The 27,817-nt window shown below is 44.7% G+C and overlaps 1 protein-coding gene and 1 non-coding gene across 2 annotated transcripts in view; one reads left to right on the forward strand and one right to left on the reverse strand.

Annotated features, from left to right (window-relative positions):
* The window catches only part of RAB11FIP4 (RAB11 family interacting protein 4), a 351,994-nt gene that overhangs the window by 212,416 nt on the left and 111,761 nt on the right, over positions 1-27,817 (forward strand). The gene's annotated exons all lie outside the window — the stretch shown is intronic.
* On the reverse strand, positions 26,205-26,310 carry LOC115091397. Its single transcript, XR_003856702.1, has one exon. It is a non-coding gene; the product is annotated as a U6 spliceosomal RNA (small nuclear RNA).

A 27,817-nucleotide genomic window follows, 5' to 3' on the forward strand; every position in this document is an offset into this window, starting at 1 on the left:
GGGGCTTGCGCGCGTCGCTGAGCCTATGCAAAATAGGTTCGGTGCGCACAGGAGCAGGTTTTTGGGGTTACGCGTAACCCTTTGATAATCTGCCCCTATGTGTTTACGATCATGTGTTCAGTGTATCTTACATGTGAGAACCATTTGTCAGGTGTGTCCCGAAAGGAAAATGGTTGAGAACCACTGTCCCAGTGAACCTCTCTCTCCACTACAATGTATCCAAAATTTAGCTGTACAACTTATCTTTTGCCAAAGTCCCTACACCCCTGTAACCCCTCTTCTCAAGTCATCACTTTGGCTCCCTATCCATTTCCACATTCGGTTCAAGCTCCTCTTACTCACCTACAAGAGCCTTCACTTTGCAGCTCCTGATCACCTCTTCTCTGTAATCTCTCTCTACACCCTTCCTCATGAACTCTGGTCATTAGACAGGTCACCCCTGTCTATGCCCTTCTCTTCTCTTGCTAATTCCTGACTTTATGCATCCCATCTGGTTGCACCAAATGCTTGCAATAGACTTCCTGAGTTGGTGCATCATGCTCCCTCTCTTGCCTTGCTTTTAAATCTTAACTTTTGATTGTCTCACTTACAGCCTTATTGATTTTAACTGTTGTCTTAATAAAATGAATTCCCAGGGTCTCTTTTGCTCTATATGTTTGTCTTAATTAGATTTAAGCTCTGCTGAGAAGGGACTGCTCTTATATGTTTTTGTTTGGCGCTGTATATGTCGAGTAATGCTATAGAAGTGCTTAAGTAGCTGAAGTAAACAGAAAGTACCCCAGTGGTTTTCCTTTGAAAATTTGGGTAAAATGCATGTGTTGAAACTGGCCTCATAGTGTGCAGCTGTGCAAGCTGTTTGAAAATTGTCTCCAGTTGTGCTTAGCAAAGCTTTATGGGATGCTGCAGAAAATGCTACTTGTTGCAGTTTTTGGGCTATGTTTAGACCTAGTGTTCACAGCAGCTCTTTCTGGCATTTTTTGAGGTACATATAATATTCTATATTCTGTCCTCTCAGTATCTGGAACTTGAGTTTGTGTGATAGTGTGTGGTTTGCAAAAGGAGACTTTTTTTTCATGCCATGAACAGTATCCAGATTGCATGTATGAAAGCTGATCAAGTCTGCCTTTTGACATATTGCGCTTTTTAGCTCCCTTGATAAGGTGATTTTATATTTGCAAATGCTGGAAACAAGTACAGCTCTAACTTTTCAGGGTTCCTGGAACAGAAGCGAAGATCAGGGTTAGAGAACTCCAATAAGAGAAGGTTTCGCCCCTCTTATTCCCAGAAACAAAGCAACCTATAACACAGAAAATAAGTTGGAAAGAAGAGAAGAAATACTGAGAAGCTCTATGTGAAACACATCCCTCTATAGAAGGCGATCTTACTGCATTTCTCCAGTCCTTCTCCATACCCCTCTCTCCAATTTTGGCTCCCGACCATGAATTTTGTCATTTGTTGAGTTATCCACATCGATGAGGTAGTTATACCTAGAAAAGTGCAAGACCGGCCTTTTAAATTAAATGAAATTAAATTAAATAGTAGACCAAGTGCATGAATTTAAGAAGCCTAAATTGCAGATTCTAAGTCAAGTTGGATTTGTAAAGATGTCAAGGATTTTATGGAAAAAGAGACTAGTAAATTGCTACTGTGAACCCCATTCCTACGGAGTCTTTTCCTTTCCTTTTTACATAGTGTAACAAAAGTCTGAAGTTGCTTGAATGATATAAAACTTACATAAATATAAATCTAAGAGCTGTGTCATATGGTTCTCATATTTAAATTGCTTTGAAATCTGAGATAAAAGCGTGAAAGTGATGTCAGGAGCGACTTGCTACCTTGGAAATATGCATGTAGCCTCTCAGGATCCTCGTTAACCAGGGGGGACTTCCTGAGCTCAGATATTTGTACTTGGTACACTATCAGGTTGCTAACAGCAAGATGCTCCATTGCGGCTGGAGCTGAGAAGTTGAGTGCTCTTAGGAGAAATATTTACTCAATGTAAATTGAATTTACAGCTGAAAACCAAGGGAAGTATTTCACTTTGCCAAAATAAAATGAGATGCAAAAATTTTCCAAAGTTTAAGAAGTTATTATTTTGGGTAGTAATATGTCTGTCTGCAATGTGACTGAGAATACTGCATAGCCACAGAGTGACAATTACAATGTGTATATAAAACAGAAACAGCCGGACTGGTGGAACTATTAAATGGACTAGGTGGCCGCCTAAAGCTCCAGAGGTTGGGGTGGCAGAACTATGGCGATTCCACCCCCTTGTTCTTCCCACCCATGCAACCAGGAAGAGAAAATCCTGTTGTGTAGGCTCACAGGGGCAGGAAGAAGGTGAAATTGCTACAGCTAGGCTGAAGAAGCAGCAGCAACAGCATCAGTGGGTCAGAGGAAATGAGCAGTGTCGGTCCCACGGACAGCCAGAAGGAGCAGAATCAATATTGTGGGCCCGCAGGATCAGAAGAAAGCAGCAACATTGGCCCACCCTTGCCTCCTGGAGGAGAGGGACAGGAACAGTAGGCCTGCATGGCCAGAAGAAAAAGAGGGCATCCCATCAGCCGTGCAAGCCAAAGGAAGAGGCTGCTGCTGTTTTGTACATTGAGAAAAGGAAGAACAGTAAGCATGTGTGTGAGTGAGAGAAAGTGTGTGAGCATATGTGTGTGTCTATATGAGTAAGCATGTGAGTGTGTCTATGTGAGCATGTGACAGCCTGTGTGTGAGAAAGCATGTACATGAGAGAGTGCATGTGCGTGACAGCATGTGCATGAAAGAGTGTGCGTGCGCATCAGAGCAAATGCATAAGAGAGAGCGTGCATGTGTATGAGAAAGTGTGTTTGTGTGAGTGAGCAAGGTGCATGAGAGAGAATGTGCGTGTATGAGACAGCCTATACATTCACAGTGTGTGTGTGTGTGAGAGCCAGCATATGCATTACAGGGAGTGAGCATGTATGTGTTTGTGAGAGAAAGAGAGAGAGGAGAAATTTTGTGTGCACCCCCTGTCCCCACTAATCCAAAGTTCCCAGATATAGAGAGCTGGGGATTTTTTTCCATATTTGTTTTCATTATTGGGTGTTATTTGATGTATCTGCTCTTTTGAAATATTTTATTGGTGTTTGGGAATTTTTTAAAATTTGGTATGTGTTTTTAAATATTGGATGTTATTCTATTCGTCAGCTGTTTTGAAATATATATGTTTTTATTAGTATGGTTTTAGTATTGCAATGTTTTATTTTTCTTGATTTTCTTGTTTGATGTTTTATGAGGAATGGTGATGTTTCTGTTTTTTCATTGTTGCACTACATACCCTTTCTGGCTTGTTGCAGTTTCCAGTTCAGTTTTGTCTGCACATTTCTATTTATGCTTTATTCTATATTTAGTGTGGGTCTGTCTGTGTTTTGCTTGTGTGACCGAGATGAGGTATTCTGCTAGCATGTATTTTCTGTGTAGGGATCTAAAGCAGCTTGCCTTGTTCTGTTTTCCTAATAGGAGGTGTATTGATGATTTAGGGCCTGGTATAATATTTGCAGTGTTGCTTTTTCATAAATAGAGTTGTTACTGTTTGACTGCTGGCAGTTAGTGCTGCTTTGGCATGCGAGGTTTAGCATACTATAATTAGAATTCAGTTTACCCATGGCTTTCTGAATGCCAAGCCCATACCCAACATGCATTGCAATAGACCCAATACCCTATGGATTTCAAGTGTCTTTTCTATATTTATTTATTTATTTAAAACATTTTATATACCGACTTTCACAAAGTCTGACCAAGACGGTTCACAACTTCAAAATATAAAAAAAAAAACTAAAAGAGATAACTAAACAAAAAACTGCATAACAAAAACAAAATCAATAAATATAAATAAAATAAGTAAAGTAATGGAAAAAAAATACAATGTATAATTATAATCCCTAATTCTTTCACATAACTATACTAAGTTTATAACTAAAACAAGAAAAGTCAGAAAATAGGATTTTCTGATTGGCACCACAGTTAGTAAATGTAATATACATGCTGTAAGTGATATACATGCTGTAAGTGATATTTTACCTCAGAAAACCATAGTTTGACATTTTTTATGTAAAATCTTAATTTTAAATGCATAACTTTTAATTGTGTGTGGGGTTTTCGGGTCTGACGAGACTGTGATTTGAGGAATGGTCTCGCAGAACGACATCTGGCTGCTGGCGGGTAGGACTTCTTTGGTCTGTAGAAAGACTTTTAGAGTCCTTCCGGAAAGGCTGTTTGGAAGGATAATCCGAAGGTATCAGAGAGAGCTGTCTGAGAGTCTCATGATGGTCTTTTAATTCTGCCACTGTCTTTTGAATCTGCTCGCCAAAGAGACTGTCTCCTATACAGAGAAGGTCAGACAACCTATCTTGGACTTCCGGTTGAAGGTCTGAAGACTTGAGCCAAGCCTATCGTCTCGCTGAAATAGCAGCTGCAGATAAACTGGTTGCAGTGTCGAAGATGTCATAACATGATCTGATCTCATGTTTTCCTGCCTCCAAACCCTTGTTAATTAGAGTGTGGAGTTGTTCTGGAAGTGACTGAGGCATGGGGGTTGTCAACTCCTGTATCTGCTTAAAAATGACTCTATTATATTGGGTCATTTAAAGTTGGTAAGTGGCAATTCGGAGGATCAACATTGATCCTTGAAAGACTCAGCGACCAATGGTATCTAAAAACTTCTGTTCCTTGCCAGGGGGAAAGGAAGTGTGAGGTTTCGATCTTTTCGCTCTCTTTTGCGCAGATTCAACCACCACAGATTGGTGATCCAACTGAGGCTTCTGAAAGCCTGGAGCTGACTGCACCAAATAGGTAGAGTCAGTTTTCCTGTGGACTGGTACAATGGAGCCAGGATGTTCCCAGTTCTTCTTGAGGAGATCTAGAAGAACTTGGTGGGCGCATCCAGGAATTGAAGCAACTCCATCATTTGATGTCTGTCGTCCTGTTCCGTTAGTAATTGGAAGGGGACCAATTCAGACATTTCCTTCACAAAATTTATGAAAGAAAGGTCCTCTGGAGAAGAACGCTTTCTACTCTCAGTAGATGAAGGAGGTGATGGCAAATCATCGGTGTCTGGTGAGGAATCATCAGTCCAGGTATCATAAGGATCAGCACCTGTCCCTCTAGGAACTGGAGAGGGACGGGGGAGTTGGATACCTGAAGGTCCCGGTCTAGGCTCCGAAGGCATCGGAGGAATAACCGGAGGCACCGATGAAAGCAATGAAGGCCCCGGCACAGGCATCGAGGGCATTGGTGGATGGCTCGATGGTGGTATCGGCACCGATCTCGATGGCTGGGGCAGAACTCCCGATGGAGGAATGCGGAACGGTATTTCTCCTCCCGATGATAAAGTAAGCCGGGAGGGCACCGGAGCCATCGGTGACCCGGGGTCCATCAGTGGAAAAGCGGCTATAAGCTCTTCCATCCTCGATAGCAGCGCTGCCAAGGCTGCTGGAATCGGGTCAGTAGCCGGATCCACTATCGGTACCGATGTCGGTGCCGGGGGAACCTGGAGTCAGTGCATCGCCTTGTCGATGGCCTCCTGAACCATCCGGTCCAGTTCTTCTCAGAGACCTGGAGCAAGCAGCCCCGGCTCCGGAGCAGAAAAAGGAGGCAGAGGCATAGCCGGAGGGACCACCGTTAAAGGCGGAGTCGCGGCTCCTGATGCCCTGTTGGGCAAGAATTGCCTCGGTGACCCGGTCGCCGAAAAGGTCGGTGCCTTTTCTGGACAAGGTTTCTTCGGCGGCTCGGATGATGGCGAGGTCGATGGTTTTGCTCCCTCGATGGTCCGAGACTTTCTGTGCTGATGGCGATATTTCTCTTTACGATCCCCTCAGTCCTGAGGGGGAGAAGAGGGTGTTGAAGGCCGAGAAGTTGTCGATGCCAGACGGTCACCGGCCGATGCTGGCGTGACGTTGACGGTGCCAGTTCAGATTACGTCGATGCAATGGACGGAGTCGGGGTTTGAGCACGGAAGAGAAGTCCCATAAGAACATAAGAAATTGCCATGCTGGGTCAGACCAAGGGTCCATCAAGCCCAGCATCCTGTTTCCAACAGAGGCCAAAACCAGGCCACAAGAACCTGGCAATTACCCAAACACTAAGAAGATCCCATGCTACTGATGCAATTAATCACTAACCAACCTCTTTCCCTTTTCAAAAATACTCCAACATGAACATGTAAGGGAATAATTGCTTGGTGGTAATCTTGTACGGAGGTGATCCTGTGAGGGTAACCGATTTGCAGTTATCCTCTCGTGGACCTCCGTCTATTATTCTTTTATTAATTTGACCGACATCTTTTTTTATTTTTTTGGAATTTTCAATTTTTTAATTTTTACTAAAAATCCCTTCTCCCCTGCTGCTTTTCCGCCCCACTGGTATTTTATTTCATACTTATCAGGACGTCACCTCTGAAATGTCTCATGGGTACGGAGCTGCTTGTCCGACTCGGGCCATGTTTCGGCACGTGAGATGGCATCAAACCTGCCCTTTCATAGAGAAACAAGAAGTTTTTAATTTACAAACAGGCGCGGCTGTCAGCCCCGCCTGTGAGACGCCCTCTATTGAATCAAACCCGCCCTCTAAAAGAAAAAATTAAGAGTGGCTAGCCCCGCCTGGAAAACGCCCCTGGTTTAATTTATGCCGCCCTCTGAAAAGGAAAAAAAACTTCTGAACGGACGTGGTGAGCACCGGTTCTCTACCAGGTCCGCTCTATAAGGCAGAAACACATAGACGAAATTAAGCAGTTCCCCGTCAGGTCCGTTCCCGCCGGAAAATTCAAAGCATCATTTTAATTCCCTACATCTGAGATAGCCTCGGTCTGACAGAGAGTAGGAGGTAGGCTCCTTAGGCAGGTCTATATAAACAGTCAGAACTGAGCTGACGCCCAGACAAGCACTACAGGCGTCCCACGTACGACAAAGAAAAGCAGCACAACAGTAAGTTTTTAAAGGCAAGGTGGGTCTTAGGCTAAGTATTGTCATTAAATGTGCAATAAAGGCTATAGAAGGCTTTTGCTATTCAAGATTAACTTTTTCATATATTGAAGGTTTTCCACACGCTGTGAACCCAGTATTGGACACAGCTCATTCTCCCATAGTCCCTGAAGCAGGCACCCCGTGCCGAAACATGGCCCGTGTCGGACAAGCAGCTCCGTACCCATGAGACATTTCAGAGGTGATGTCCTGATAAGTATGAAATAAAATACCAGTGGGGCGGAAAAGCAGCAGGGGAGAAGGGATTTTTAGTAAAAATTAAAAAATTGAAAATTCCAAAAAAAATAAAAAAAGATGTCGGTCAAATTAATAAAAGAATAATAGACGGAGGTCCACAAGAGGATAACTGCAAATCGGTTACCCTCACAGGATCACCTCCGTACAAGATTACCACCAAGCAATTATTCCCTTACATGTTCATGTTGGAGTACTGATGCAATTAATAGCAGTGGCTATTCCCTAAGTAAAATTGATTAATAGCCATTAATGGACTTCTCCTCCAAGAACTTATCCAAACCTTTTTTTGAACTCAGCTACACTAACTGCACTAACCACATCTTCTGGCAACAAATTCCAGAGCTTTATTGTGCGTTGAGTGAAAAAGAATTTTCTCCGATTAGTCTTAAATGTGCTACTTGCTAACTTCATGGAATGCCCCCTAGTCCTTCTATTATTCGAAAGTGAAAATAATCGAGTCACATCTACTCGTTCAAGACCTCTCATGATCTTAAAGACTCTATCATATCCCCCCTCGGCTGTCTCTTCTCCAAGCTGAACAGCCCTAACCTCTTCAGCCTTTCCTCATAGGGAAGCTGTTCCATCCCCTTTATCATTTTGGTTGCCCTTCTTTGTACCTTCTCCATCGCAACTATATCTTTTTTGAGATGCGGCGACCAGAATTGTACACAGTATTCAAGGTGTGGTCTCACCATAGAGCGATATAGAGGCATTATGACATTTTCCGTTCTATTAACCATTACCTTCTTAATAATTCCTAACATTCTATTTGCTTTTTTGACTGCTGCAGCACCCTGAGCCGACGATTTTAAAGTATTGTCCACTATGATGCCTAGATCTTTTTCCTGGGTGGTAGCTCATAATATGGAACCTAACATCGTGTAACTACAGCAATGGTTACTTTTCCCTATATGCAACACCTTGCACTTGTTCACATTAAATTTCATCTGCCATTTGGATACCCAATCTTCAAGTCTTGCAAGGTCCTCCTGTAATGTATCACAGTCTGCTTGTGATTTAACTACTCTGAATAATTTTGTATCATCCGCAAATTTGATAACCTCACTCATCGTATTCCTTTCCAGATCATTTATATATATATTGAAAAGCACCGGTCGAGGTACAGATCCTTGAGGCACTCCACTGTTTATCCTTTTCCACTGAGAAAATTGACCATTTAATCCTACTCTCTGTTTCCTGTCTTTTAACCAGCTTGTAATCCACGAAAGGACATCGCCTCCTATCCCATGACTTTTTAGTTTTTGTAGAAGCCTCTCATGAGGGACTTTGTCAAACGCCTTCTGAAAATCCAAATACACTACATCTACTGGTTCACCTTTATCCACATGTTTATTAACCCCTTCAAAAAAATGAAGCAGATTTGTTAGGCAAGACTTCCCTTGGGTAAATCCATGTTGACTATGTTCCATTAAATCATGACTTTCTATATGCTCTACGATTTTGATCTTGAGAGTAGTTTCCACTATTTTTCCTGGCACTGAAGTCAGGCTCACTGGTCTATAGTTACCCGGATCGCCCCTGGAGCCTTTTTTAAATATTGGGGTTACATTGGCCACCCTCCAGTCTTCAGGTACAATGGATGATTTTAATGACAGGTTACAAATTTTTACTAATAGGTCTGAAATTTCATTTTTTAGTTCCTTCAGAACTCTAGGGTGTATACCATCCAGTCCAGGTGATTTACTACTCTTAAGTTTGTCAATCAGGTCTACCACATCTTCTAGGTTCACCGTGATTTGGTTCAGTCCATCTGAATCATCACCTCTGAAAACCATCTCCGGAACTGGTATCTCCCCAACATCCTCAGTTCCGGAGATGGTTTTCAGAGGTGATGAGTCAGACGAACTGAACGAAATCACGGTGAACCTGGCCTTGCGACCTTTTGGTTTCATTAGGGCACATTTGGTGCAGGTCAAGACATTGTGCTCTCGTCCAAGACACATTACACATACTTTATGAGGGTCTGTAATGGACATGGGACGAGTACAGTCCGGGCACCAACGGTACCCCGACGCCATGGCCATAGAAAAAATCGAGCCGCGGTACGGTCGACGGCCAGTAGGCCGTGAGGGCCAAACTCGACGGAAATCGACGGAAAACGGGCAAAAACTTACCGCAGTACCGCAGACTGAAAAAGTTAACGGAGGGACCCCTGTGGGGCAATTTAACTTTTAATAATTCCGTGAGGAAAAATTCCTGTCAGGAATCCTTGCAGAGCTCCTTAACCGCGTGGCTACTGCTGCACGGAAAAAAGAGGGACCCCTGCTGGCTGCAGGGTTAGTGCCATGCTGGGCATGCCCAGTAGGGGCCTGTCAAAGTTCTAGAAACTTTGACAAAAGTGTTCCGTGATTGGGCTCCATCCTGTGATGTCACCCATATGTGAGGACTACCATCCTGCTTGTCCTGTGAGAAAACAAGTTATCCATGGACACCTTCGCTCACCCCTGGAACACAGGCCTCCTATACGCATATCCCCCGATACCGCTGATAGCCAAAACTCTCGTGAAACTGCAACAAGACAAAGGGTCAATGATACTCATTGCCCCATATTGGCCTCGAAAAGTATGGTTTCCCATGCTTCTCGACCTCTTGATCAGAGAACCCATTTGCCTGGGCACAGCACCCACTCTCAGAACCAAGGCATGTTACGTACGCCATCCGAATCTTCAGACCCTATCCCTCACAGCCTGGATGTTGAAAGCTTGATCCTGCAACCGCTCAACCTTTCAACCAATGTCTCTTAACTGCTTGTAGCTTCACGAAAGCGTTCCACACAAAAATCCTATCGTTCTAAGTGGAATAGGTTTACCAAATGGTGCAAGCTAAAAGGTATCAATCCTTTTTCCTGCCCCACTTCATCTCTATTAGACTACCTCTGTCACTTTTCAGACTCTGGTCTCCAGACTTCTTCAGTGAGGGTACACCTGAGTGCCATCTCAGCGTACCACAAAGCAGTTGGGGATACCCCGATAACAGCGCAACCCCTTGTGAGTAGGTTTATGAGGGGCCTACTACAACTCAAGCCCCCTCTACCACCAGTCACTGAGTGGGACCTAAATGTAGTACTTACAAGGTCATGCGCTCCCCATTTGAGCCTTTGCACTCCTGCGATGTTAAATTTCTTACATGGAAAGTTCTCTTCCTAGTAGCCATTACATCTGCTCGAAGGGTTAGTGAGTTACAAGCACTTGTCACATACTCACCCTATACAAGATTCCTTCATGACCGAGTGGTCCTTCGTACTCACCGTAAATTCCTTCCCAAAGTGGTTCCTGACTTCCACTTGAATCAGTCTATAGTCTTGCCCACATTTTTCCCAAGGCCCCACTCTCACCAGGGCGAGAGGGTTTTTACACACCTTGGACTGTAAACGTGCACTTGCATTTTACCTAGACCGTACTGCAGTCCATAGAAAATCCACCCAACTCTTTGTTTCTTTCGATAAAAACAAACCAGGAGTTGCAGTGGGCAAACAAACTCTCTCCAATTGGCTAGCAGACTGTATTGAATTCTGCTATGACAAAGCAGGCCTTCCTCTCCAGGGACGAGTGAAGGTGCACTCAGTAAGAGCCATGGCAACATCAGTAGCACACTATTGTTCAGTACCGATTGCTGACATCTGTAAAGCTGCAACATGGAGCTCTCTCCACACATTTGCAGCACATTACTGCCTGGACAAGGAAGGACGTCAAGACTCTGCCTTTGGCCAATCTGTCTTAAAGAACTTCTTTCCAGTGTAATCCCAATTCCTTCCACATCCACTGCTGTGATTTTCAGGCTGCCTCATTTTTCCCAACAGTACACCAGTTGTTGTGCCTATTGCACAAGTTGTACGCTGTTGGTCCAAACAAATATGAGTCAGCCTGTAGCTTGCTAATCACCTACATGTGAGGACTATCATCCTGCTTGTCCTGGGAGAAAGCAAAGTTGCTTACCTGTAACAAGTGTTCTCCCAGGACAGCAGGATGTAGTCCTCACGAAACCCACCCGCCACCCCGTGGAGTTGGGTCCGAAATGTTTTATTATTTTATTTTTTCGCTCGCACCTGTTACAGTTAAGCAACTCTGCTTTACAGCCGGCTCATTTTTTCTCTGACCATGTCAAGATCAAATATATATATTCTCCCTGTTGGACGATCCAGTTCTTGCTTGGGTCTCTTCCCTGTGGGAACATGATGATTTGCTTCTCAAGAATTGGACAATTTCATTCAGAATTCCATCTGATTTTTGATCAACATGGGCATTTCATGTCTGCTGCCACAGAGCTCCTTCGTATTCATCAGGGTAATCTTTCTGTTGGCAAATATGCAGTAGAATTCTGTACCTTAGCTTCCAAACTTAGTTGGGGCAAAGATAACCAAACCGCCATTTTTTGGCATTGATTATCTGAGAGAATAAAAGATGAACTTACAGCCAAGGACTTTCCTCCGTCCCTTGAAGTACTCGGCTATTCATATTGACCTGAGATTCCAGGAACAGGTTCGTGAAAAAAATTCTCAGCTGACCTCGCTTATGGTTCCCTGACCTACAAATCTTTCGCACCCATCCTGGAACTACTGAAGGTGGCTACCTTCGAAGAACCCATTCTATTGGATAATACCGACTTTTGCTTGATGAGAAACAAAGGCAAAGATCGCAAAATCTTTGTCTCTACTGTGCCGCACAAAATCATTTTGTCCGTCACTGCCCCCTGAGACTGGAAAACTCTATAAAGAGAAGCCTAGTTGGAAAGGTAGCCTTGCACCATCCTGCTTCCTCTCCGCTACTAATGGTTCCGGTGTGTCTTACCTATGGAAAACATTCACTTCAGACCAAAGCATTAGTAGATTCTGGAGCCGGGGGCAACTTTTTTCAATAATCACTGCTACATCTATGCAGTTGCTCTACTGCCAGCTTAACTACCCCTTCTGTCATTTCATCATTTATGGAGAACCCCTACTTGGTTGTGTGACTTCAGCTTTCTCACCCATCACGATGCAGATTGGGTCTCATCAAGAGAACATTAATTTCTATTTACTATCTAAAGCATCCAGCCCACTTGTACTTGGACTACCCTGGTTGAGTCTTCATCAACCACCTATTGACTGGAATTATATACAGATTGACCAATAGGTACTGCCTGCAAGAACATTATATCATTTCATCTTTGTCTCCAGCCTCTTCACTTCAAACCACCTCATCTGAAGTGCCGGTTTTGCTGCTTCTGTGTACATCTTTTTCCTACGTGAATTCTGAACAGTGTTGTCCTCCTGCTAAAGAACCTTTTCCGTTAATTAGGACCAGTCTCATTCCTTGTCCAAGCTTTCAACCTTTTCTTCATTAAGTCTTCTGTTTTGAATAGTTTTTCAGTCCAGTCTTGAAACCAAAGAATCTCGATCCTGGGTCTGGACCCCCAAGCCCCCCAGTTGGTAAAATAGTACCTTCATCTCTTCAGAAGCCGAAGAGGAGGCTTGAGGAGGGGGTACTGTTAGAATCCAGCCACCTTCCCAGATCCTTGGTGGTGGATGTTCATCATGTGGCAGGGAGCCGCCATTGGATGTTCTGCTGCATCTGATAGTAGGACCTGCAGGGCCAGCATGCAGGAGGAGATGCAGAACGGCTGCTCTCCCCAACGAAAAAGATTCAACCTGGCAGCAGCAGAGGAAAAGGAATGACCCGTGGACCCTACGTGCCTGGTCTGCATGTGTATGTGAGTGAATGGGAGTTTGCCTGAGATGGGTATGTGTGTGAATGGGAGCTTGCCTAGAGTGTGTGGGTGTGAATGGGAGCTTGTCTAGGTTGTGTGTGAGTTAATGGGAGGATGCCTGGGATGCGTGCATGTGTGTGAATGGGAGCCTGCCTAGGATGGATATATGTGTGTATGTGTATGTGTGTGCACATGCATGCATGGGAGGCATCCATTCACATCCACCCAAATGCGTGGCATTTGGGTGGATGTGAATGGAAGCTTGCCTGGGGTGTGTGGGTATGAATGGGAGCTTGTACGGGTTGTGTGTGAGAGAGAGAGAATGGGAGCTGCCTGGGTTGTGTGTGTGTGTGTATGAGAGAGAGACAGAATGGGGTTGCAGGTGAATTCCAACCTGCCAGCAACAGAAATGATGAGGGCCTGGCGCTGCTGGTAGATCCCAAACAAAGAAGAGCTGTAGATGCTTGTGGGTATGTCTGAGAGGGAGCATATACGTATGTATGAGCTGTGTGTGTGTGTGAGAGAGAGTGTGTGTGTATGTGTATTTATAAGAAAAAGAGGAGAAAGTTTCTGCACCCCATTTTCTCTAATCCACGACAATCTCAGGGTGACTGGAAATCAAACATTCCCATGTATGGAGAGTGTGAATTCTTAAAATTATTTTTAGATTTATTTTTCAGGTGTTATTTGATGTGCCTGCTGTTTTGAAATATTTTATTGGTGTTTGAGAAATTTAAAAATAATTGTATATAAGTTTTTAATTATTCAATCTTTTATTTGTCATCTGTTTTTGGAATATTATTATTAGCATGTCTTTACTATTATGATTATGTATTTATTTTATTTCTTGATTTTATTATTTGATGTTTGAGGCAAGGTGATGGTTCTGGTTTATATTGTTCCACTGCATAGTCTGGCTTCTTGTGGTTTCCAGTTCAGGTTTTTGTCACGTTTATATTTCTATTTTATTGGTTGCTCTATTCTGTATTTGGTGAGGGTCTGTTTATGTTCTGCATGTGTGACTGAGGTGAGGTATTCTCCAAATAGGAAGTGTATTCGTATTTTAGGATTTTTGGAGGGTCAAGCTTACACACAACACATGTTACAATTAGCCTAATACCATGTGAGTTCCAAGTGTTTTTACAGGATTTTTGGTTAGTATCACAGTAGTGCATGTAAGTGTTTTTACCACAGAATATGGTACTTTGATATTTTTAATGTAAAAAGTTATTATAAATGCATAACTCTTAATCGTGTGTGTGGAGTGGGCTGAGGGGGGAGGTTAGGGGTGGGAGGCTATAAGTTTCACCTAGGGCACCTAATACCCGGGGGAGGGGGCGGATAGTATCAGTTTTCAAAGTTTGTTTTTTTGGTGGCTCTGGGACAATGAACAAAGAGAGAGAGAGTGTGTGTGTGGGGGGGGGGGGAGGCAGCACAGGGCAGCAAAAAAGCTAGCACCAGCCCTAATAGTGAACTATAGAAAGTGGTTCTCACACATTACACCTTGCACACTTTGCAATCTGATGGCCCACAGAGGGATGTTTAGTGATTTTCTCGAGCTCACTGTGAATGACAGTGATGAGTAGAACTTGGGCATTCTGCAAGAAAAATAACCCTAATGTTAAAAAGTAATTCTTAATTGAATTAACACAGAGCTCCAAAACGGCAGCAGTTCTTACATTTTGAAAAATAGCTTCCAAAATCCCTTAAAAGTATAATTTTGAGAGGGAGGTCCCTTTCTTTCCGTTTTGTAGATGAGAGGAACTATACCTTCCTCCTTCCTCCTCCTCCCTCGAAGCAGTCTCGCACCAGCCGGTGATGTCAGTGCTGATGGGCAGCTCAGCCGACGCCGGTCTCCTGGCAACAGGGAGGGGGCGTTTCCTCTGCCTCCCAACTGTTGACCTGGAGCGCACGAGAGGGCGGGAGGGAGGCAGGGAGAGGGAGGGGTTCGCGGAGTTTCGGTGCCTTTGGGCGGTGCGCCGGGGACGCACCGCACCTTCCTCTGTGCTGTGTCTTTCAAGTGTAGGCGCTGGACAGCTCTTCCCTCTCTTCCGCTACCATATTTTTCTGTTTGGTTTCTGGATTTAGCCGATCTATTTTCGTTCAGGTGAATGTCTTCCTTGGTTTCTGTACTTGAACTGAAAACCGGGAGCCTCGAAAATGAGACTTCTTGCGATGTTTTTGCCCAGGTAAGGAATGCTTTGGTGGTCGCTGCGGGGCTTTTTTTTTGTGTACAGAAGATTGAATTTTACATTCTGTGGGGCAGGATGGAATAAAGGGGGTACCGGACATTGATAAGGGACTCCAGGTAGAAACTAAAGCAGATTGAATCCCTCCCCCTCAAACCCCAGCAGAGTGCACGTTTCCCCTACCCGCAGCACTATTCGCCCTTGAGTTCGTCACTTACTCTTCCTGCACTCTGGGGAAAGGCGAGCACTGTTAATTATCTTGTACTTGGTGCTTTAAAAATATACAAATTAGATAATTGAGAGAGGTTGTAGTACTGGACACTATGAGCTGCATCGAGGTAGTGACTTTATTTTCTAAATAAGATAAAGCAATAGTTTTCCTGGGAATACTTTGTTATTATGACGACACCTTCTTGAAAGATTTTCAGACATTGGAAGCCACGATTTAAGGAGCCAAATACCAGCCACTTAGTCCGGGAAGTAACTTTTCCTGGTTGCATGTGGCACGACCCCTTATATTTTGAGCCACTGTAATTCTTCTAAAGCAAAGTCGGTGAAACATTTATTTTTATTTCCGCTTCTTTCATATCCTTAACTCGGTTGGAAAGCCAGTTGGCCGTGGCTGACTTCTCTGTAAAAGCAGAATGCTGCTTTGATTCTGAGATGCCATATGGCTAGTGAAGCAGAAGATGCATTTTAAGTCTGCTTTACCCGGTTCAGCTGAATCTGGGCCGGTACTTGTACGGAAGCAGAGCATCTTTGCAAAGGGGCTCTTTCTTCTGGATCCAGGGAGGAATAGCTGAAATCCAACAAAGTCTTTGAAGCTGAGCTTTAGTTTTCCCTTTTCCTGTGTCCAAAGTATTGCATTGTGGTTTCAGAAAAGTAAAGGATAAAGCAGCCTAGTTACCACACTACTTTATCCATGAAATGTAAAGAAAATGCAGTAGTATTTTGTAACTTGGTGAGGGCAGGAATGAGGGCCGGGATAGTCCTGCCTTCTAAACAAGTGACCCTGAAACTGATACGCATTTGCTAGGGCTTGTGTCAGACATGGTGAGGTGGCCTCCAGGGAGGTGCGGCTGGAATCTTTCTTTGACGTTTTTTCTACCTGGCACGAAGGTGCCACTCTCCACACCTGCAACTGGAGCCTCTCTCCAAGTCGGTGCTTCTCTCGTTGCCGCTTTCCACTGGCTAAGGCTGGACAAATGCTTAGTGGCCACTTGCAGAATGACTGCAGGTTAAGTGAGGTGCTGCATATTTTCTCAGGTTTTGTATCAGCCTTTCACATGGGGAATCTTACGACCACAGATTAATTTCAGGACAGACTCCTTAAGTGGCAGTGGGCTTCTCTAGATAGGTCCACATGTACAGAGATAGCAGATATTTCATTTATGTACTTATTTAAATGTAATCGCCTGATTTCGAGCAGCCTTGTTTTCAGTGGTTGGGAAGGAGTACAAAAAAGACAGCATATGGGAAGCAGGCTTTTTACATCTTCTGCCATCATTTTTTATATTTAATTTCTTTACCACTCTTATTATTTTATTTATTTATTTATTTTTGGTTTTTTTATATACCGATCTTTTGCATTGGATGCAAATCAAACCGGTTTACAGTGAAACAATTCAACTTGCCTAAGAGCATTACATGGAACAAAGAACATGGAACAAAATAAGAGTGCTTGTGAACATTACATAAAAATACTAATACTAATGCTTAGATGAAAACAGTAGTTTATCACTAATAAGCTGCACATAACCTGTACAATTAGATTGATAGCATTATGGGCAGACAAGTTTTTAACTAAGTTAAATAGGAGACAAGGAGCATATTAATTTTCTGCACTAGTGAGTCCCAAGTATGTTCCCAGAGGGAATGAATATTTAAAGGATTCTCCACCTTGGTGGTCTTGCAACAGGATTTCAGTCTATAATGGGTGGGAAGGGGGAGGATGGGCTGATCACTTGTTTGTAGTGTTATGGGACAGGAGAGGAAGGGCAGAGAGGAGTGTCATAGTGACCCCAGGCCAGAAAGAAGAGAAGATTTCAGTATGGCGAAATCTTTTTTTTCCCACTTACCTCCCATTGCATGAGAATACTCCTAGTCCTGTTTAAACCAGGATTTTGTATCACTTCTTTGTCTGTACAGGTGTGGTGGGGGATGGAGGAAAGAGGGGGAAGGGCAGGCAGACACATCACAGTCTCTGAATAACCCCAGATCTACAGAGAGCTTTGGGTGCTTCTCTTTCCTCCTGACCGAAAAGAAATCAGGTTTCACACCATGCACAAAGAAAGCTATAAATTGCTTTGGCTGTTCACTGCCAGAATCATTTTATCAGTTTCAATAAAAAAAAAAGGCTATAAAATGGTTCAGTTATGCTTTATCCTCCATAACAGTAGATGGTAAATTATTCAGATTTAAAAAAGGATTAAGTACTTGGTGTCTATAAGAACAATTTTTTTTTTTAAATGTGGCTCAGATCCTGCAAACTTCCTTGAATTCATCTCATTAATAATTACCTAGGGAATTCAGAGAGTGCTGATAACGAGTTAGCATGCAAGAAAATTGTAGAAGCTGGTTCTTTGTCCAAAGATCTACCTATCTAAAGCATTATGATTATCCAGCTACAGCTGGGGAAGCTAAAAAACATTTGCCAGATTAAAACAGGGAGTTTGGGATTGAGTTTGGACGAACCCATTAGGAGGATCTCGCTGCACCTTAAGGCTGATACAAAACCTTGTGCTCAGGCTAGTGCACAATTTAACCTGTGGTTGGACGCGCATCCATAACCCCTTATGCAGTAAGGGGATTAGCATCTCTAGAATGCGTGTCCAAACCAGTGCATAGTTAATAGCATCTAAATACCATGTTGATGAGGCTATTAACTGTTCTCCGCTTATGTAAAAATTAAATGTGCGCCCGACTTGCACATTTTTACTTTCAAAAATTAACGCCAACCTGGAGTTGGCGTTAAGTCTTGAGGAGCCCCAAAAGTTAACAGAAAAGCAGAAAATACTGCTTTCCCATAGTTCCTCTGATTTAATATGGTGGCAATATTAAGTCGGAGGAACTGAAAAAGGAGTGTCATTAAAAAAAAAAAATTTTTTTAAATGACTTGCCAGCGGTCAGGTTAGGAAAATGGGTGCTCAATTAACAAGCGTCCATTTTCCTAACCCATGGCTGTGCACAGATTAAGAAAACCGACGCTTGTAAAGTTGAGCTTCCATTTTCCTAACCCTTGCACACAGCCACTTCTCCTGGGCGTCCGATGCCAAGGACGCACTAGGGATGTACATTTTCCCCTAACACCTCCTTTTTAATACAGCGGCTCATTTGCCTACTGCATCAGACACCCAGGAGAGGAGGATGGACGTGTGTTATTTTTTGCATGCCGATATTGCATCGGCCTGCTTGTGCACTAGGCTAGAACTATACTGCCTGAAGTTCAGGAACCACAAGTGGCTGGCTGGGGCCTCTCACTGTGCCCCCATACGTCACAGGATTTTTAAAACATTTATTCTGCTCTCAAACATTGGGATGCTGAGTCACCCATTAAAGCAGAAATGCAGCCTGCTCAGGGCGAAATTCAGATTTGCTGTGAGTTGGAGTATATTTTCCAAGCGCTGTTCTCCATTTTAAAACAAAGGATTGCTCTGCAGTTAACTGAAAACCAAGAAAACTGACCATTGGATCCTTGGTCTCCATCTTACTGCCATCACACCTCAAGCACCCGTTGAGTTCCACTTCAGAAACAACAAAGTGGTAGTCAAGGAGCCTGAGGGAAAGAAAAGAATAGAAGGTGGGGGAGAAGAGACTGAAAACACTCTGATCATTTTCTCATTTACAATTTAAATTAAGAGGAACTGCATTTTTTTCTAGAACAGGAACATTTTAGAAAAACAATGACTTGCAAATTTGACACTTACTAGTTCATGGGTGGGTTAACAGCAATTTAAGTATGCAGAACATAGTAACATAGTAAATGATGGCAGAAAAAGACCATTCAGTTGGCCCAGTTATTCTGTAACCACTGCTAAGTACACATTCCAGCTGCCAGCCACAGAGTGTGACCACCTGCAAGATTTCTCCTTATCCAGGATGGTCTTTTCTATGTTCCTACCTTGTACTTCACCATCTTACAAGCCAATACAGAACGATGTGCTCAGCCGAGCGCACCATTAGCCCACGTTTGGCCGCGCGTTTTTGACACGCTATTATTACCCCTTATACAGTAAGGGGTAATAGTGCATGGAAAACGCGCGTCCAACCCCCCCCCCCCCCCCAAAACTAATAGCGCTCATCACACGCAATACAGAAAGCAAAATGTACGGTCAAGTCGCACATTTTACTCTCAGAAATTAACTCCTGCCAAAGGCAAATGAGTTAATTTCAAACGGCAAGTGTACAGAAAAGCAGAAAAAACTGCTTTTCTGTACACCCTCCGACTTAATATCATAGCGATATTAAGTCGGAGGCCCCAAAAATAAAAAATCTGCCCGCAGGTTGGAAAATGGACGCTCAATTTTGCCGGCATCCGTGTTCCAAACCCATGGCTATCAGTGGGTTCGACAACCGACGCCGGTAAAATTAAGCATCGTCTGTCAGACCCGCTGACAGCCGCCGCTTCCGCCAATAAGGAGGCGCTAGGGATGCGTTAGTGTCCCTAGCGCCTCCTTAGCGCAGGCCCTAATTTAAATACTGAATCGCGCACCCAGGAGAGGTGCCTGGGCGCGCGTTGGGAGAGTGGGCGCTCGCCTCGGAGCACCAGCTCTCCCGCGTAGTTTACTGTACGGGCCTGTTAGGTAGAAGAGCATACAGGATCCTTCCAGCACCCACCTTTCCCATGCCAAATCACAAGGCTCTGTAACAGTCTAAATAGTCACTAATACTAGTGAAGCTGTTGCCCAGACATACAGCCTGCATCTGTTTCATCTAGGACTTCTAGTTAATTACAGAATTGCTGTCCTAAGGTTCACCAGGATATGAAAACAAGTCATTATTTAAACAGTGACTTTCTGTGATCTGAGCACTGAATCACAGCTCTCTCTGTCTGTGCTCCTCACAAGTCAGTAGTGTTAAGTCTAACTGAGGAACTAAAGCACAAAGTTGTAAAACAGGAAAGAAGGTTGTGGTTCCTCTTTTGGTTTCCAGTGTCGTTGGCTGACCTGCTTTTTTTTTTCTAAAAATATCTTTCTTCAGCTTATGTGTGATTACTTATATTTCCAAAGTGAACATAGGCTAAATTATTGTTCTGAGTAGGCATGAAAAAAGACTCATTTTAGATTTACTGTAGCCCATTAAAATATATAGCTCTACTGTAGGATGACCCCCATGACTCTCTTATGGCTGGTATCGTATCTGTTAGGTGATCAAGACCAGTCAACCTGCCAATCAGTAGTGTTTCAAGAGTCTCCAGTGTGTGCTCTGTGCATCAGGGGTATATCGCCTCTATTTTAAAACAGATCCTTTTTTTCTGGTATAATGTTTTAAAATAGAGACGAATATCCCTGATGAAGACAGCACATACTGAGACTCTTGAAACACTAGTGTAAGGTTGACCAGTTTTGATCGCCAGCAGATAAATTACTAATTCAAATGTTTTACATGTAATAATATAACCAACAAAAAGAGACTGATAATGAAAGAGTTTCCCTGTAGCATGAATTGCTGTTGAGGTGCAATATTTGATGGTCTCTCATAATATAACTAAAGAGACACCATGGATCCCAATATGAGGATGATTATTATTTATAGAGTGAATGTATATGTTCAGCCTTGAAGTAGTTTCTTCATTTAAAGGTCCATATTCAGTACATTTAGAGGTCCATATTTAATAGGCTGGATAGGGAACAAATTATTCAGCTAAAGCTAACTTTGATAACTTGTTCCATGTATTCAGCGGGATAAATGTACACTGAATATACCAGCCTAAAGTTATCCGGCTACATGTAGCCAAATAACTTAAAAACCTAAGGGGCGGATTTTAAGAGCCCTGCTCGCGTAAATCCGCCCGGATTTACGCGAGCAGGGCCCTGGGCGCCGGTGCGCCTATTTTACATAGGCCTACCGGCGCGCGCAGAGCCCCGGGACTCGCGTAAGTCCCGGGGTTCTCCGAGGGAGGCGTGTCGGGGGCGGTCCCGGTCGTCGCAGCGTTTTGGGGCGTGTCGGCAGCGTTTTGGGGGCGGGTACGGGGCGTGGCTATGGCCCGGGCGGTCCGGGGGCGTGGCCGCGCCCTCTGTACCCGCCCCCAGGTTGCGGCCCGGCGCGCAAGAGGCCCGCTGGCGCGCGGGGATTTACGCCTCCCTCCGGGAGGCGTAAATCCCCCGACAAAGGTAAGGTGGGGGCTTAGACAGGGCCGGGTGGGTGGGTTAGGTAGGGGAAGGGAGGGGAAGGTGAGGGGAGGGCAAAAGGAAGTTCCCTCCGAGGCCGCTCCGATTTCGGAGCGGCCTCGGAGGGAACGGGGGTAGGCTGCGCGGCTCGGCGCGCGCCGGCTATACAAAATCGATAGCCTTGCGCGCGCCGATCCAGGTTTTTAGCAGATACGCGCGGCTCCGCGCGTATCTACTAAAATCCAGCGTACTTTTGTTTGTGCCTGGAGCGCAAACAAAAGTAGGCCTATTCGCGGAGTATGAAAATCCGCCCCTAACTGACTATGTTCTTCCCGGCGATCGACAGAGGAAGATCGCCATGTGGCAAAAACTCTGAGCTCTGGAGGAATCGTCGAGCAAAGGGTCACAGACTCCGTGAAGTTGGTCTCAGTAAACATCAAACTCCCTGAGGAAAGGCATTCATGTCTGAAACATGTCGGGATAATTTACAAGAAGGTGGACACACCAACTAGAATCGGGGAAGTCTGTTTTTATACCCTTTATTGACATTTCATAGAGTTTCATTTAGTCAATTTTTGCGGGAACGCATTTGAAAATATTACATTGCCACGGAAGAGTCTTCAGGTGTCCTTCGGGACAACACTAATTATAAACAAAATTCTTAAAAAATAATTGTTAAAAGCATTTGAGGAGGAGGAGGAAGGTTAATGATTATAAGATCACCTTACAGAGGTGCTGGGCACCTACACCATGTATGAAACCTTTCTCTGACTCCATTCATTATTTGTTAAATCAATTTATATACACAATTTTCATAAAATTTCCCATTTATTGTGTAGGTATTCACTTTATTAAAACAAACACAAAACACAAATACATTATCTATCAAAAGTTTATTCAAATGTCAGCGACAGAGCACAGCTCTTGATTGTTTTTGTATGTTTGAATATAGCCAGGTAGGTTTTTTAGTTCTCCGAGGGCAAGTAGGATGGTAGACCTTACACATGGGTGACATCATTAGATGGAGCCCAGATGCGGAAAAATTAGGTCAGAGTTTCTATAACTTTGACTAGGCACACTGAACACGCCCAACGCGCCCTATACAATGTGTCCACACAGGGTCCCTTTTCAGTCTCTTTTTTTCCGCGGAGCTGTAAGCCTTGAGGTGTGATTGAGCTCACTTTGGCTGTTTTCAGCCTTGTGGAAAACTTGCTTTTTTTGCGGTATTTCTTCTCAGGCCATTGCTGGGTCTTTCTCAGTGCCTTCCTGTAGTGACAGTAGTCAGGGTTTTCGGCAATTTGGGTAAGTTTCTTTTCATGGTCGATTCCCCCATGGCGACAATGCCTCGGTGCCCGCCGATCATCAATGCCTGCTGCCATCATTTTCGACTTTGCAGCCCTTTTGTTTTGTCAATGCCCCCAGTGCCAAAGGACCATGTCGATCACTGATCCTCATGATGTCTGTATCCTCTACCTGGGGGCATTGCATGAAGTCAGGAGTTATACGCTCAAATGACCCCAAAGGGATGTCGGCTTTGGCTCGACAAGATGGATCAGCTCTTCAAGTTGAAGAAATCCGAGCCATTGGCATAGGCATCAGCGGCATCTGCATCGATGAACCTTGGAGCCGTACCGATGGACACTGCACCATCGACATTGGCGGGGCCGTCAGTTCCGTCAGTGGCGCTGGAGACTGACCATTGTCAATCTTCTCTGGGTTGAGGATACCGGGTTCATCATCCGGCCTCAGCACCAGGGAAAAACTGGGCCGAGAATCAACAGAGGCCTAAGAAGGATTGTCATCGGTCCCCATCGATGCACTGTGCCAGACGTGGAGGATGCAGCGGCTTTTGCCATGATGCCCCCAAAGCTACCCCACGGCGAGGACGGCACATCCTCTATCAGTGCTAGGGTCCATGACAGTCTCCGCTGGTCCTAGTGCCAGTCACCGATCCACCTCACAGTTCCAAGGAAGATCTGGTCATCCCCTCCTTCTTCCCAGTTTGTGTTGGCATCGGCAGCGTTTGAGGAGGAGGAGGAGCTGGAGCGTCAAGTCCAGCTAGCGGTGGATTGAGAACTGAGGGGCATCGGGCCAATTGGCACCAACGGCACTGGAGTCAGTGCTGCCTGTTATCCTCCTGCTACTGGAGAACCTCAACGTGCTCATCAGTGAGTTACTGACCCAGCTGGCGCTGGTTCTCAGGATGGCACCAGTGCTCGGTGTGGTACCAAGGCCTCCCCCTACTGATATAGTGGTCATCGCCAGTTCCTCCAAGAGGGAAGCTCCATCAAGGATGGTGGAGGTGCCGAGGCCTATAATTCTCCATCCAGTTACACCGGTGCCTGCACCTCTGGATGTAGGCCGAAGCACCTAGGGCCCATCCACTGTGGCATACAGTGAGGATGAGAGTCCCTATGACCCCTGGGGGGATGATCAGACGGAGTCTTCGAGGACTTGGGTGGTCTCACATCAGATCCTTCTTCTTCAGATGAGTGAAGGAAGTCTCCACCTGAGGACTTAACCTTCGCAGGGTTTGTGAGGGTGATGGCAGAGGCCATCCCATTCCAGCTTTTCACAGAGGAGGATGCCAGGCACAAAATGCTTGAGATCCTTCAGTTCATGGAGCCTTCTAAGGAGATTGTGGCAGTCCCAGTACACGAGATCCTTAAGGAGCTGCTGCTGAGGATTTTGGACCACCCCTACACAGTGCCTCCCATTAATAAGAAGGCGGATGGTGGTTTACCTCGTCCAAAGGCTGCCAGATTTAATAAGCATCAGCTGCTTCACCAGTCGGTGGAGGTCGAATTCGCCCTCAAGATGACAAAGCGCTCTTGGATACATTATTCTGCACCCCTGGCGAAGGACCACAGAGCAATGGATGCTGTTGGGAGAAAGGTGTTCCAAGTCAACCTGCTTATTGCCCGCATCATTGCCTACCAGCTCTACATGAGCCAGTACTTGTGGAACATCTGGAAGCAGGTGCAGGAGGTGGCTGAGTAGCTGCCTCAACAGCAGCAAGACACCCTATGTCGCTGGTGCATAAGGGTCTGGAGTGCAGGAAACACGAGGTTTGTGCGACATACAGTGTTTTTGAGACAATATTAAGAGTCTCTGCAGCAGGAATCGGCACCTGCAGAATGGCATGGCTGCAGGCCTTGGATCTCTGACTGCAGGTACAGGAACAACTTGCTGACGTGCTGTGTACAAGAGAGAATTTCTTCAGAGATAGGGTGAGGGATGCTGTGGCCCAAAACTCTGGGACCACCATGAAACCCTCCAACAACTCTCCGCCAGTATTCCAGACCCGTCCTCCTCCTCCTCCAGGAAGCTGTCGAGACCCGTCCTTTTCCTCCAGGAGGAAGTCTTTCTTTTGCCAAAGGAAGTTCTATCCTCCGCCTCCTCACTCCCATCAACATCATCAGAGCTTCCACGGCCATCCCAGGCAGCAGGGAGCTCCTAATTCCCAGTCGGCTCCTCAGTCAAACCCAGGTGGCTTCTAGCAAGCCTTCCACTAGAAAGCCCTATGGACTGAAGTGGAGGAAGTTTTCCATATGGTGTGAGCAGAAGGCCCTAGATCCATTCTCTTGCCCCACACAACTGCTTGATTACCTTCTAAACCTATGGGAGGCTGGCTTAAAAACCAACTCTGTTAGAGTTCATCTTAGTGCAGTTGGCGCATACCACCATGGGGTAGATAGCACACCCATCTCTGTACAGCCTAGAGTTGTGCATTTCATGTGGGGCTTGCTTCAATTGAAGCCTCCTGCTGTGTCTTGGGAACTCAGCGTGGTGTTAGCTCAGCTGATGAAAGCTCCTTTTGAGCCACTGTGTATCTGTGACCTGGAGTACCTGACCTGGAAGGTCATATTTTTGGTGGCAGTCATTTCAGCACGCAGGGTAAGCGAGCTCCAGGCCTTAGCGTATACTAATTTTTATCATGACAGAGTGGTCTTGAGTACGCAGTGTTGGAAGTGTAAACTTGAACTTAAGCTTACACTTCCAGTGTTGTCTCTGTCAGAGCAGTGCTGCGGCACCGGGAGCAGGAAAGAGGGCCCCTCACTCCCAGCTGGGATAAAAAAGTATTGGTGGGGATGAGGAAGGTCAGGGGGATGGGGGAGTAAGGGCAAAGATTCCTTGTGGGTGGGAGGGATGAGAGGGGAGGCAGGCTGATTTTGTTTTTAACTTAAAATCGGGATGGGAGCCCGGATTCGCTAATTTTTTAAAAAGATTTGGAGGGATGTTAGGATACCCAGTCTGACAGAGTCTTCGTGTTATGCTTTGGAGGAGGAGGGAGGGAATTGGCCTGCTTATCTTTTTCTTTATTTTGGTTGGTGATGGCAGCGCTACTTAGCTGGATATCTTTTAAGCATATACAGTTAAGTAGCACGTTTCCGGCCACTCAAGGCCGGATAACTTTAGACCTGCTCAGAAGCAGGTTTATACTTATCCAGCTAACCTAGCTGGATATACCTGATATTCGGCTAGGTTAGCTGGATATCTCAGCTCCTCCCTGGAAAGCCCGCAAAACGCCTCTTTTTTTTATCTGGCTAAATAATAGCTGGATAACTACATACAGCTATAATTTAGACAGATAAGTGACTGAATATGCCATATTTGCCATTTAGTTGGATAATTTTTGAGTTATCCATCTAAATGTCTTTTGAATAAAGACCTCTTAGAGTTTCTTAAGATTGGGACATGTCCATTTGATGCAGTTTTTAACTCTTGTTCCAAACTATGCTGGGGACTGCAGTGTCAATGTATGTCATCCTTGTGCAGGGGACATGCTAATCTTCTCTGTATCATTTCAGTTTTTGTATATGTGCTCCCAAAGTGCGCATGCTTCAGTAGAAAGAAAAGGGCTACAAATCCCACAATGCTTCCTCCTGTTGAAACTTAGCCCTGTGCATAATTCTTTTTTGCCCACCTCCGTATTTCATGCAGTAGTAGCAGTTACAGTGTCATGGTTTCCTCTACAATTGCTTCAGTTTTACTGTCCAGTAGTCTGTGATACATCTATTTATTTTCACAATACACTGAACCAAGCCGTTTGCAATATTACGACATCTCATGTGTTAACTCCAATTTACTCAGTGAACTCAGTGGTAAGTCGTGAGATCTCATGATACGTAACATTTGGTTTTGCAGGAACTTTGAAATTAACTTACGCTGCTTCTGAATTCAGGAAACGTTTCTGTAGATTTCATTTTGAATAAAGTTGTTTGGTTGCTGCATTAATGCTCTTGGATATGTAGAAACAAAGGACAACAAATATGTAACAGGTGAATACATTTTTACTCGACTAAGGGTAATACACTTGTGATAAACTTTCAAGAGCTATGCTTATTTCATCTAACTTTTTTTTTTGGGGGGGGGGTGTGGTTATATTGATCTGATGAAGGGGGGGCATAGCTTTCCAGAGCAACACACAGTCCAGTAAATAGGTACTGCCTGGGCAGTCTGGTGGCTCAGTGCCAGTGCCTGTGCTGTTGTGTGAAAGATCACTGGTTTGGTTCCCAGTTCGGGTCTTCCACACCCCGGGGGCCGATGCAATAAGACACACATGCACTCAGCCACATCCCCTGGGCTCCTGATGATGTTTTTAAATCAGGGGTTTCATAAAAACGGATGCGCTAAGGGAAAATTATGCATCTCTAGTGCTCAACTACATCGGGCGCCCACAGTTGCAATGATCACTTAAATCGAGCATCCATTTTTATCCCGCTTCAGGCTGATTTTGATGAGGTTGCTGAAGACGTCTGTAGCTAAGCGCCCCTTGCTATGGGTGTCTAAATTGTGAGTCTAGAAAAACTTTATTTATTTTTAAATCAAGCCAATATACCGTACGTTTATTTTTCAACAACGCAAGCAGTACATTTAAGTGTCACAACAATACTAAGTAGGAGGAACCAGAGAGGACTGTATTTTTAAATTTCTCATGAGCCCCTTGACTCACGGATTGACTTTATGCCACTTCCAGGGCTGGAATAAAATTTGCTGCGTTAAAAAGTGTGCGTTGGGCGCCCAGCGATTTTCTGCATTGGGGGTAATAGCTACATGGAATTTACATGTGATGGGCGCTATCAGCTACGCATTTGTTTGGGTGTGTATTTTGGACGCGTTAATCTCCTTATTGCATTGGGTGTTAGTCTAGTGCGTCCAAAACATGTGTCCAACCGCGTGTAAACCTGTCTGCTAGACTGGGTGTACTTTATTGTATCAGCCCTTGGGTGGGCTCAGGATGCTGTGGAAGCAGTGTTCACAGTCCCAGGAGGGGAAAGGGTTCATGATCAGTGTTAAAGGTGACAATAGGTGGCTGGATTTAAAGCTCATGCTACAAAGAGCC

This window comes from Rhinatrema bivittatum, chromosome 4, assembly GCF_901001135.1.
Source record: "Rhinatrema bivittatum chromosome 4, aRhiBiv1.1, whole genome shotgun sequence".
Taxonomy (NCBI): domain Eukaryota; kingdom Metazoa; phylum Chordata; class Amphibia; order Gymnophiona; family Rhinatrematidae; genus Rhinatrema; species Rhinatrema bivittatum.